The sequence below is a fragment of the Brassica oleracea genome, chromosome C5, assembly GCF_000695525.1.
Source record: "Brassica oleracea var. oleracea cultivar TO1000 chromosome C5, BOL, whole genome shotgun sequence".
NCBI classification, from domain to species: domain Eukaryota; kingdom Viridiplantae; phylum Streptophyta; class Magnoliopsida; order Brassicales; family Brassicaceae; genus Brassica; species Brassica oleracea.
The window spans coordinates 23,611,990-23,621,497 of record NC_027752.1 but is presented as its reverse complement, the minus strand read 5'-3'; the positions used below and the strand labels follow the sequence as shown (position 1 = coordinate 23,621,497).

At 33.6% G+C, this 9,508-nt stretch overlaps 1 pseudogene; it reads right to left on the bottom strand.

Moving 5' to 3' along the window:
• Positions 1 to 1,586: 1,586 nt before the first annotated feature.
• Positions 1,587 to 4,421, bottom strand: LOC106344813 (annotated as a pseudogene).
• Positions 4,422 to 9,508: the final 5,087 nt, after the last annotated feature.

Genomic DNA, 9,508 nt, shown 5'->3' with positions numbered 1-9,508 from the left:
TACCGCTTTCCTGCGTGATCGGTGTACAGCCCGCCTGGTGCATGAATGTCTCTAGCCTGTTAAGAAATGTGTTCGTCACCCTTCCGTTGGAATCTTTGTGCAAATACATCCAACTCCGTAACTCGTAAATACTACCGCCACCAGCTATTTTTTTCTTAGATTTTTTTTTGAAAATTTTTTTTTACTGATTTTTTTTTCCGTTTGTGTGTTGTGAGGAAGAGAGTTGTGGGAAATGACATATATATAGAGAAATTTTCGAGTTGGGTAGTTGAAATATAACAACGATTTTACAAGTAATGTTTTACATGAATTTTACATGGTTTTAACATAATATTTAAAACGACTTTACAACGAATTTAGGTAAGTTAAAGCACATTGAATACACGTTTTCACCTAAGTATAACGGTAACATGATTCGTTCTAATGTCGATGTAACGTTTACGACTATTTTCGCTTTTCACGTACTTTCGTCGTAAACTTACATGGACTTTACGACGAAACAGTTGCGTCGTAAAGTTCCATGGAGTTTACGACGAATTTTGGTCTCGTCGTAATTGCGTTGTAAACACCTTGCAAATTTACGAGGGAATATTTTCGTCGTAAATCTTCGTTGTTACTGAAACGTTTTCTTGTAGTGTTATTGTTTTAAATTTTGTTCAAATTTAACTTCTAATGACTTGTCATCTGGACTTTTTTTAACAAAGAAACACCTAACCAATAGTTGTTGTAAGTTGTAACCTTAACTAAATCTTTTTTTTTTTTTTTTTGCTTTTTAAATTATCTTTCAGTATTATTCACAGACACTGGAGACTCAGCATGTGTCGACTTTAAAAGATTGCCTTTTTTCTTCCAAGTACAAAATTTTCTCTTTTATTTTATTTTTGATTTTTGATTTTTTTTGCAAGAAAATCTCAAATTCGTACGATCAGATTTTGAAGTGCAATATGTGTAAAACAAAAGTCTATCTGAGTGACTCAAAGACTTTAGAAAAAATATTCATGCATAGAAGGATTTGGAAGTCATTATTTGGTAATAGATTTATATTGGACTGATTTCTTAAAATCCCATTTTATACTCAACCTAACTGGATTATTCATGGATGCAAAAAAAGAAGAATATATATATATATATGTATGTGTGTGTGTGCAAATTATTTTTATCAAATGTAAGATGTATTTAAATATTTTCTCTTTTGGTACGATATTTTTATTTTTTTGTCGGGTGTCATATTTTGTTTTTGACGAATAAAATGGTAACTGTAGCTAACTCATTGTGGGTGTTATATTGTGAAAGAATTTTAAGGAGGCTTATTGAATTAGAGATTTGAGAAGGTTTTCAAGATTTTAAGATTTAGAGGGTTTTGTTGAATTCAAGGATTTTGATGGAGGGTTTTGTTGAATTCAAAGATTTTGATGGAGATTTAAAAAGATAATTTGGTAGGATATGGTAAAATCTTTTTAAATTTCTTTTAACAAAAACTTAAATCAGTAAACTACAAAATCGTAATCTGATTGTTAGGTTTATATTAAAACATATATATCAAATGATATTACTATACATTATAAAGAAATATAGTCTTGTAACGATTGCGCGTACGGTGAAAAAAAATTAAAACGTTCTTTGATAGGTTGCAGAGTTCAAACAAAAGTCCAACTCTTCTATTTCTCCTCTGTTATGTGCTCCTTCACATTTTCTCGATGAAGGTGCTAAATTGTCTTCTTTGGAGAATGATACATGATATATTGTTCATGAGACTTGAATACCGCAAGAGAAGTAAGGTTTGTTAGCTGAAGAGGTATGTTTCTATGTAACATGTTATAAGAAAGATCAAGGTCTCAATGTCCAGCAGATTTGAGAAGATATCCGGTATAGAGCTCGACAAGAAATTGTGAGATAGATTCATGGCTTCGTAGTTTTGAGAGTACTCCAATTCTGATGGGATAACACCACTTAATCCATCGTTAGACAGATCCAAACCATATATATAATCAACTTTCCTCTACTGAACTCAGATTCTTCAGTGTAAGAATCATACTTTGATTTGTTCATTCTCACAGCACAAGAAACAACATACCTCTATTTCTTCTCGAAAGTACAAAACTTAGGCCTTCGATGATGATTTCTTCTTTGAAGGACCAGCTGTCTTCTGCTCTGCTTTCTTGAATATATTGGCTAGAGTAACGAGCTACCGTCTTTGATGATTGGGTTTTCCTTTTTAGCTGGAAGTTCATTAAGCAACTTGCCTGCTGAATGCAATAGTAATATCAGCTTGAGGTTCCTCACGACCTTTTATTGAAAGTCAGATTCCAACACAGGTTTCCATCTTCTTCATCAGATGTATTGTCTTAACTAGTTCACTTTGACCTGAAGAGTTTTCTGGAGAAGTTTCTGCAAACTTGAACTTCTTGCCAGAAATTTTCTGAGACTGTCGAAACTGAGTTTGTTGAACTGGTGTAACTTGAATCTTATCAGCCATATAATCTCCATCATCAGACAAAAGCTCCTCCATTTCAACTTCAGGTGAGTCTGTCTCTGTCTCCGTTGGTTGGCTACCAGTTTCAGGAGTCGCAACCGTCTTAACCGAAGCTGCTGTTGCTACTGCTCCTGCAACACCTCGGAAATCAAACTCAGTCTGCTCTGCCTGAGACAATTCTTCATGGAAATCAAGACGGGCTTCTTCAGGGTTTTCCTCTTTAGTCCCAATCTACCATGATTTTCATGTTATCAAAATAGTTATCGCATAAGACGTTTTTGCCACCTAGAGAATTGCGGAGACAAGTATCTGTTCTTCGGATACAATATCGTTCCAAAAAGGTTTAGTCGACCCTGGAGGGAAGCTGACGTAGAGGACGGGGTTTTGGTAGAGAATCGATCGAGATCGCGGATAGTGACGCCGGAGATGGGAGCGAGGATACCAGGGATGGAGAAGAGGAAGCTGTTCTAGAGCTGTGACTTGCGGATGATGTTGGAGCCGTAGTGCTTCTCTCTGATCCGTTCTCTTGTCCCAAAAATCAAATTATTGTTTTTTCTTAAATTCCAACTCTTTAGATGGTATTCTTTTTATTGGATTTGAAGAGTAAATCATAGTTTTCAATAATCTAAAATAATTTCTCATGAATCTCATTGATGAAATCCATATTTTACAATAAGAGGTGATTTGGTAGGGTATTTATAAATGCTACATTCAATAAGGGAGGATTTGTAGAACTTTTTATAAATACCTAATCCAATAAGAGAAGATGTGGCAAAATCCAAAAATTTGACGAAATCCTAAAATTTGATGAAATCCCTAATCCAATGAGCCCCACTTATAGTTTCTTTGAGAATGTGAGTCCATCTCAAAACATGATCATCTTGGATAGAAAAATATCTTTGTAGTGATTTAGGGGAGGCAGTAGCTCTCTAAGCTTTAATCATTTCAAAAACAAAATGCATATATATATATATATATATATATATATATATATATATATATATATTTTTTAGAATCGTCAAAGCAGTAACTTAATCTGATATTAAATAGGTTTCTTCCTTCTTCTTTTTCTTGAATACAAAAAGGTTTCTAACTTATTTTATCTCCTAACTATATGAAATTGGTGTTTATCAAATTTTTTTTTTTTTAAAATGGTTTTTATTGAAACCCTTATCCAAAGCCATTGGAGTTGTCTCTGTTTTCTTTATAATTAAATGTTTTGATGTTTATAAAGAAAATATTACATTCAAAGACAGTTTCTAGTTTTTAATTACACACTAGGTCAGTTTCCACTCCTATGACACTTTATGTAAACTAAGCCCATTTTCGTTATTTCCTTTCTAACTAAATTAGTTTCTATTTAACGTAACTTGGAAAAGAAAAAAAATTATTTTATTAACTAGATCAAACATGATTTGACACATATCTACCTCTAATTTTAACCGTTAGATTTATTGATCTAAAGTCAATACCAATGATCCAGATTTCATTAACGACACGACACAGAGACAAAGAAGAGAACGACAGAGGGGTAAATGAACGAAGATGACGGTGACGACGACAGGGACGGAGGTGATGACGGTGACAGAGACTATGACGGTGTCGACGATGGCGTAGACGACAAGGACTTTGAGGACAACGATGGATATGTAAACCACATCAGCTTAAAGCTCATCTCTTTTGTAAATTTCAAGCTCGGAGAGAAAAAGATCCACTGTTGCAAGCTTGAAGAGACATAGATCCATGGCTCAATCCGTCGTCATCCACGGAGGTTTAACATCTCTCTAACGTAATACACACGGCTAAGAAAAGCTCCAATCCGCCATAGACTTCTTTATTCTCAACAATTTAAGGTTGTCGACACGATCTTATCATACCACTAGGACCTTCTCTCACCAACCGAACCTTCTCTTGCCACAATCCTCTGCTTTGATTGAGCTCCTCTCATGACGAACTGTGACGTTTTAAAAATATGTGTACACCAGGACGGTTTTTACCGTGCAAATACTGCAATTTGCAAATGTATCCAACTTATAAGGTGTACATTTGAATCCTTGCAAATAAATCTAAAATATTATATGGTGGCTATGTATTATTTTACAAGTTAATTGATGTACATGTGGATAATAAAAAAATTGTGTACATGAAAAACAAGTTATGTACATGGTATAATGTCCACACCCAATGGCTTTTAAATTTACAGTTTTATCTTAAGATATTAAATCAACCGAATGCAGTGTCTAAAATAATCTAAATTAAATAAAACAGAATAATCATAACCATTCAAATCATTTATCTTTATTTGTGTAATGTATAATCCCGTGTACATGTGACGTTTTAAAAATATATGTACACCATGACAATTTTTACCGTGAAAATACTGCAATTTGCAAATGTATCCAACATATAAGGTGTACATTTGAATCCTTGCAAATAAATCGAAAAGATTATATGGTGGCAATGTATTATTTTACAAGTTAATTGATGTACATGTAAATAATTTTACATGTGGATAGTTAAAAATTCGTGTACATGAAAAAAATAAATCGGACCATGTACACATCAATGTCTTTTAAATTTACAGTTTCATCTTTTTATGCGTTTTGTATAAATTAAAGAATAGAAAACATGATTTTTAATGAACAAAATTATGTACACAACAATGATTATACACATAACAGATACAATGCAAGAAAAAACAATATCACCCCTTTCATTCATGTAAACCACGCATCCCGTCTTTATCTACAAAGATAATTTTTACAGTATGTACATGTGAATTATTGTTCAAATTGACTGGTATACTTATGAATCGTTGTACATGTGGATAATGATATTTTGTGTACATAATGTCATGTACATATTACTAAATACAAATATCATTACAATAACATACACAAGAAATGATTCATACCTCATTAGTATATTATAGATTTTAATTGGTATTTAGCATTTCATTTTAATCATTTTAAGATGCATAATTATATATATATCTTGCATTTGTATGTTTATTTGGAAATAATAGAGGCTAAAGTGCACATTTAGAAATTTGAGACCAAATCAAAATGGTTTATTTTTAAATCAAAAACATCTGGGGTAGAAACGAAATTAAACAAAACATCAATGACCAATGTTGCAAAGCAGAATATTTGCTGGTCTAGATTGCACAACTGAAAAGTGTTTGGGCAAATTTGTGAAGAAACTTATATATATAGGAAGTTTGAGACAAATTGGAGAACACACAAGAGGTTGTGGACCAAATGTGCAAATAGTCAAAAATTGACCATTGTTGCTCTTATCAAGCTTTCTCTACGAATTACGACTGAAGCAACGACGATTCCGGCGGCCCCAACTCCGGCTCAGAGCATGACGACCACAACGAGAAGAAGACGACCTGACCTTGAGACGAATTGCGGCAATTCTCTGTCGGAATGGACCTTGCGGTTTGCATCAGCTTGATGTGGAGGAGACGACAGATGAGACAGCTATCTGAATTTAGTCGTCATAATCTTCCAATTTCTTCATCACAGTCAAAGATAAAATCAAACTTTTTATAATTTTTTTGTAGGAATTGATTTTACTTTATCGTGCACAGCTTAATAAAGCAGAAGACACGAAACAAAATAAAGGTTAACTGCTTTTGATGGTTTCCCGTGTCTCCTATTTTTATGAATTGTAAAACAAAAAAAAAATACAGGATAACTAGACACTTTATTGGTTAGGACTAGTTGAGGGGAAGAAAATAAAATACTTAAGAAAACTACCTTGGCAGCAGCAACTGTCTTAATGTTTAATAAAAAGTCAAAAACTGTCACTGAGTGTAAATCACTCGATTATAAATAGCTTCCATTAGAGACTGAGTAGATTACCTTCTAAGTCAACTTCAGTTCGAATAAAAAAGGAAAGAGGTGTTTGGCAACTAACAAAAGAATTTGATAACACCACAAGAGTAAATACTAAGGGGAAGTTATTGGGAGATGAATTTGTGTAGAGTTTGTGAATTTTAAGAGTTGATAAATTTTAAAAGTTACATGGATTATGAAAATTTATGTGCATTCACTGATGAAATTTGATCATAACTTTTTGGATTAGTATAGATTTTCATGAATTTGTATTACCTATTTTCTATCATTATTTTTGTAAAGTAAATCTATAATTTATTTATTTTCTAAATCATATAGAATTATTATTTATTTTTTCTTTCAAATAAAAAAGAAAATAATAGTGATACATAAAAAATTGGACAATTTTTTTTAAAATAGAAATTTTAAAGCTTTTGTCACAAAAAGAGCATTCAAAGAGAAAAATGACCAAACAAATTTCATGAAAAATGCAAAAGACGATTTTACCCTTTGCTTTATATATAAAAGTAATAAAACAATAAAAATTAAGAATAAATAATTTTTTTATAATTTCTAATTATATGTTTTCAAATGTAAACTTTTTAATAATGTTAACCTATGCCCCACATTATACATAGGTAATAAAAGCATGCTTCGATATTCTTTCCTGAAACCAAACTTGAGAGTACCAATAGACAAGGAGGCTGATGGAGATTTAGGTAGTCCCAAATGTCATTTGTTAAGAATCTATCAGTTGGTACATTTTCTTCCAACTGCCAAAGGTACAAATTATTTACTTCAAAGGATATGATAGCTGTTGAATCAAGAAGACAATCTTTAAGGAGAGTGATAATAAGGTGTCGGCTACGAAAACCACTTAACCACCACCACCCATGTTCTATTAGAGCACCTGCCACTAGGGATGTCAAATAGGCTTAGTGACCATGGGCTAGCCAAGACTAAACCCAAATGGTCTTACCATAGTATATTCGAATATTAAAGTTAGATGGACATAACCCATTTGGACATGGGCAGTCCTTAAACCCAAATCAGATGGACTTAACCCATTTGGACATGGACAGTCCAATAAACACAAGAATCTAGGGTTTCTAATTTTGAGGGTATATCACATTTTGCTGCCAAAACCGCAAATCACGTTTTTCTGCCAAAACCGCAAAATTATGTATCCCGCCAGAACCGCAAAATCATGTTTTCCACCAAAAGCGCAAAATCACGCTTTCCCGCCAAAACCATAAAACAAAATATTTTCCCCGAATTTGTAAAATCATGTTTTCTCACCAAAACTGCAAAATCACGTTTTCCCGCCAAAACCCCAAAATCACGTTTTTCCGCCAAAACCGCAAAATTATGTTTTCTCGTCAAAACCAAAAAAATGTTTTCCCGCCAAATTTGTAAAATCATGTTTCCCACCAAAAGCGCAAATCACGTTTTCTCGCCAAAACCGCAAAATCACGTTTTCTCGCCAAAACCGCAAAATTACGTTTTCTCGCCAAACAAAAAAAAGGTTTTCTGCCAAATTTGTAAATTATGTTTTTTCCCAAAACCGTAAAATTTATTAAGATCATATTTTTTGTCAAACCGTAAAATCATATTTTTTTTTGACAAACCTATGAAGTTACATTTTTGGTAAAATCCCTAAAAAAAATTATTTGTCCAACAAAAATATAAAACTTATATTTTTGGGTCCCATGGGTAATCCATCTGGTTATGGTCCTATTTGGGATTGATATTATTTGGACAGCGTTTATTTGGATTTTGACAATTTATTAATAAAGTAGAAAAGAAAGGCTCCAGAGTGCGTCACCTCAGCTATGACTATTCCCAAATTTGACACGTGTTATTATGTCTTTAACTAAGCTGCTAGAGAACATTCACGGTGCCTCTTCGTATCTCACAAACTTTGATCAATGCAAGTGTAATTGCTTCAGTTTTCGTCTCTGTTCTACATTAATCAAGCTATTAACGCCGCTCTCACAACTCCTCTCACTCTCTCACATTAAATATAGCATCTATATCCAAGAATAAAACTCTATGACTCTCCATCATATGGCTTATCTCCTTCCAAACGTCCCTTTCACTTTGAATCCTCCTTCTATCGAAACACTTTCCTGTGTTTGTGCGCAAATCCACGATGGGAGGCGAATGGTATTCTTTGAAGCTTATTCAGATGATGAAGCTTACGCTACAGTTCTTCAGGAAGTTGAAGAAATGGCTGATAGTATGTCTTCATGATGTTTCCCTGGCTATCTGGATATTAAGTAAATGTTATCTACTGATTTTGGAGAGAATTTGATTTCCCTGTCATTTTATCAGGAAACTATGAGTTTATCTTTGATTGATTACCTCCCAAGATTACATATTTGTGCTGCTTTTTTAAGCTAAGTTCATGGTGATTACTTCCTAACTGATTGAGTTCTCTATGATTTATCTTCTTTTTTTTTGTATGAAAAGAATCGACCTATATTAGCCTATGATTAAGAGTTATGGCTCAAGCAAAAGGTGTGGCTTCTCCATTGATACTTGATCTGCTCAATATTGTTAATCTTGATTCCGGAGAGCTTCTCGCCATTAAAAAGGTTAATTTATTAATCCATTTTCGATTTTGGAAACTGTAGTCATTTTCTGCAATTTGGTTTTTATTTCTTTTTTCTGTGGAGTTTGATTCCTATGATGAGTTTTTGGTAGTCCATGAGATATCCAACCTCATTTGCTCTACATCAGTAGTAAAACTCATCACCTTAATTCGTTTGATTACTCCATTATTCTATTTGTGTTTTGGTGTTTACTCTAACAGTATTTTTGCTGTTGAATTGGCTAGATTTTAGTTGTTCTTTGGAGGTTCTAATTGCATCCAGTTGTGAATCCAAGGGAAAAACAAAAGTTTTCTGATAAACTAACATGTTTCTTAGTGTCTTTGTGGATTTCAAAACCCAGATTTGCGAAGTTTCAATTTTAGTTTTGATGGTGGAGTAGTGTGGTGTGGACTTGGGAGGTGTACACAGGTGGTGTGTGGATGGGGCTTGTGTGGATGGGCGTGTGTGGATAGTTAACACGTGGATGGGTTGTGTGTGGATGGGTAATATGTGATGGGGCGTCGTGATATGGGAATGGGTAATATGTGGATGGGGCGTCGCGGTATTGCTCCGTGTGGACAGGATCTCCGAGGACAAGT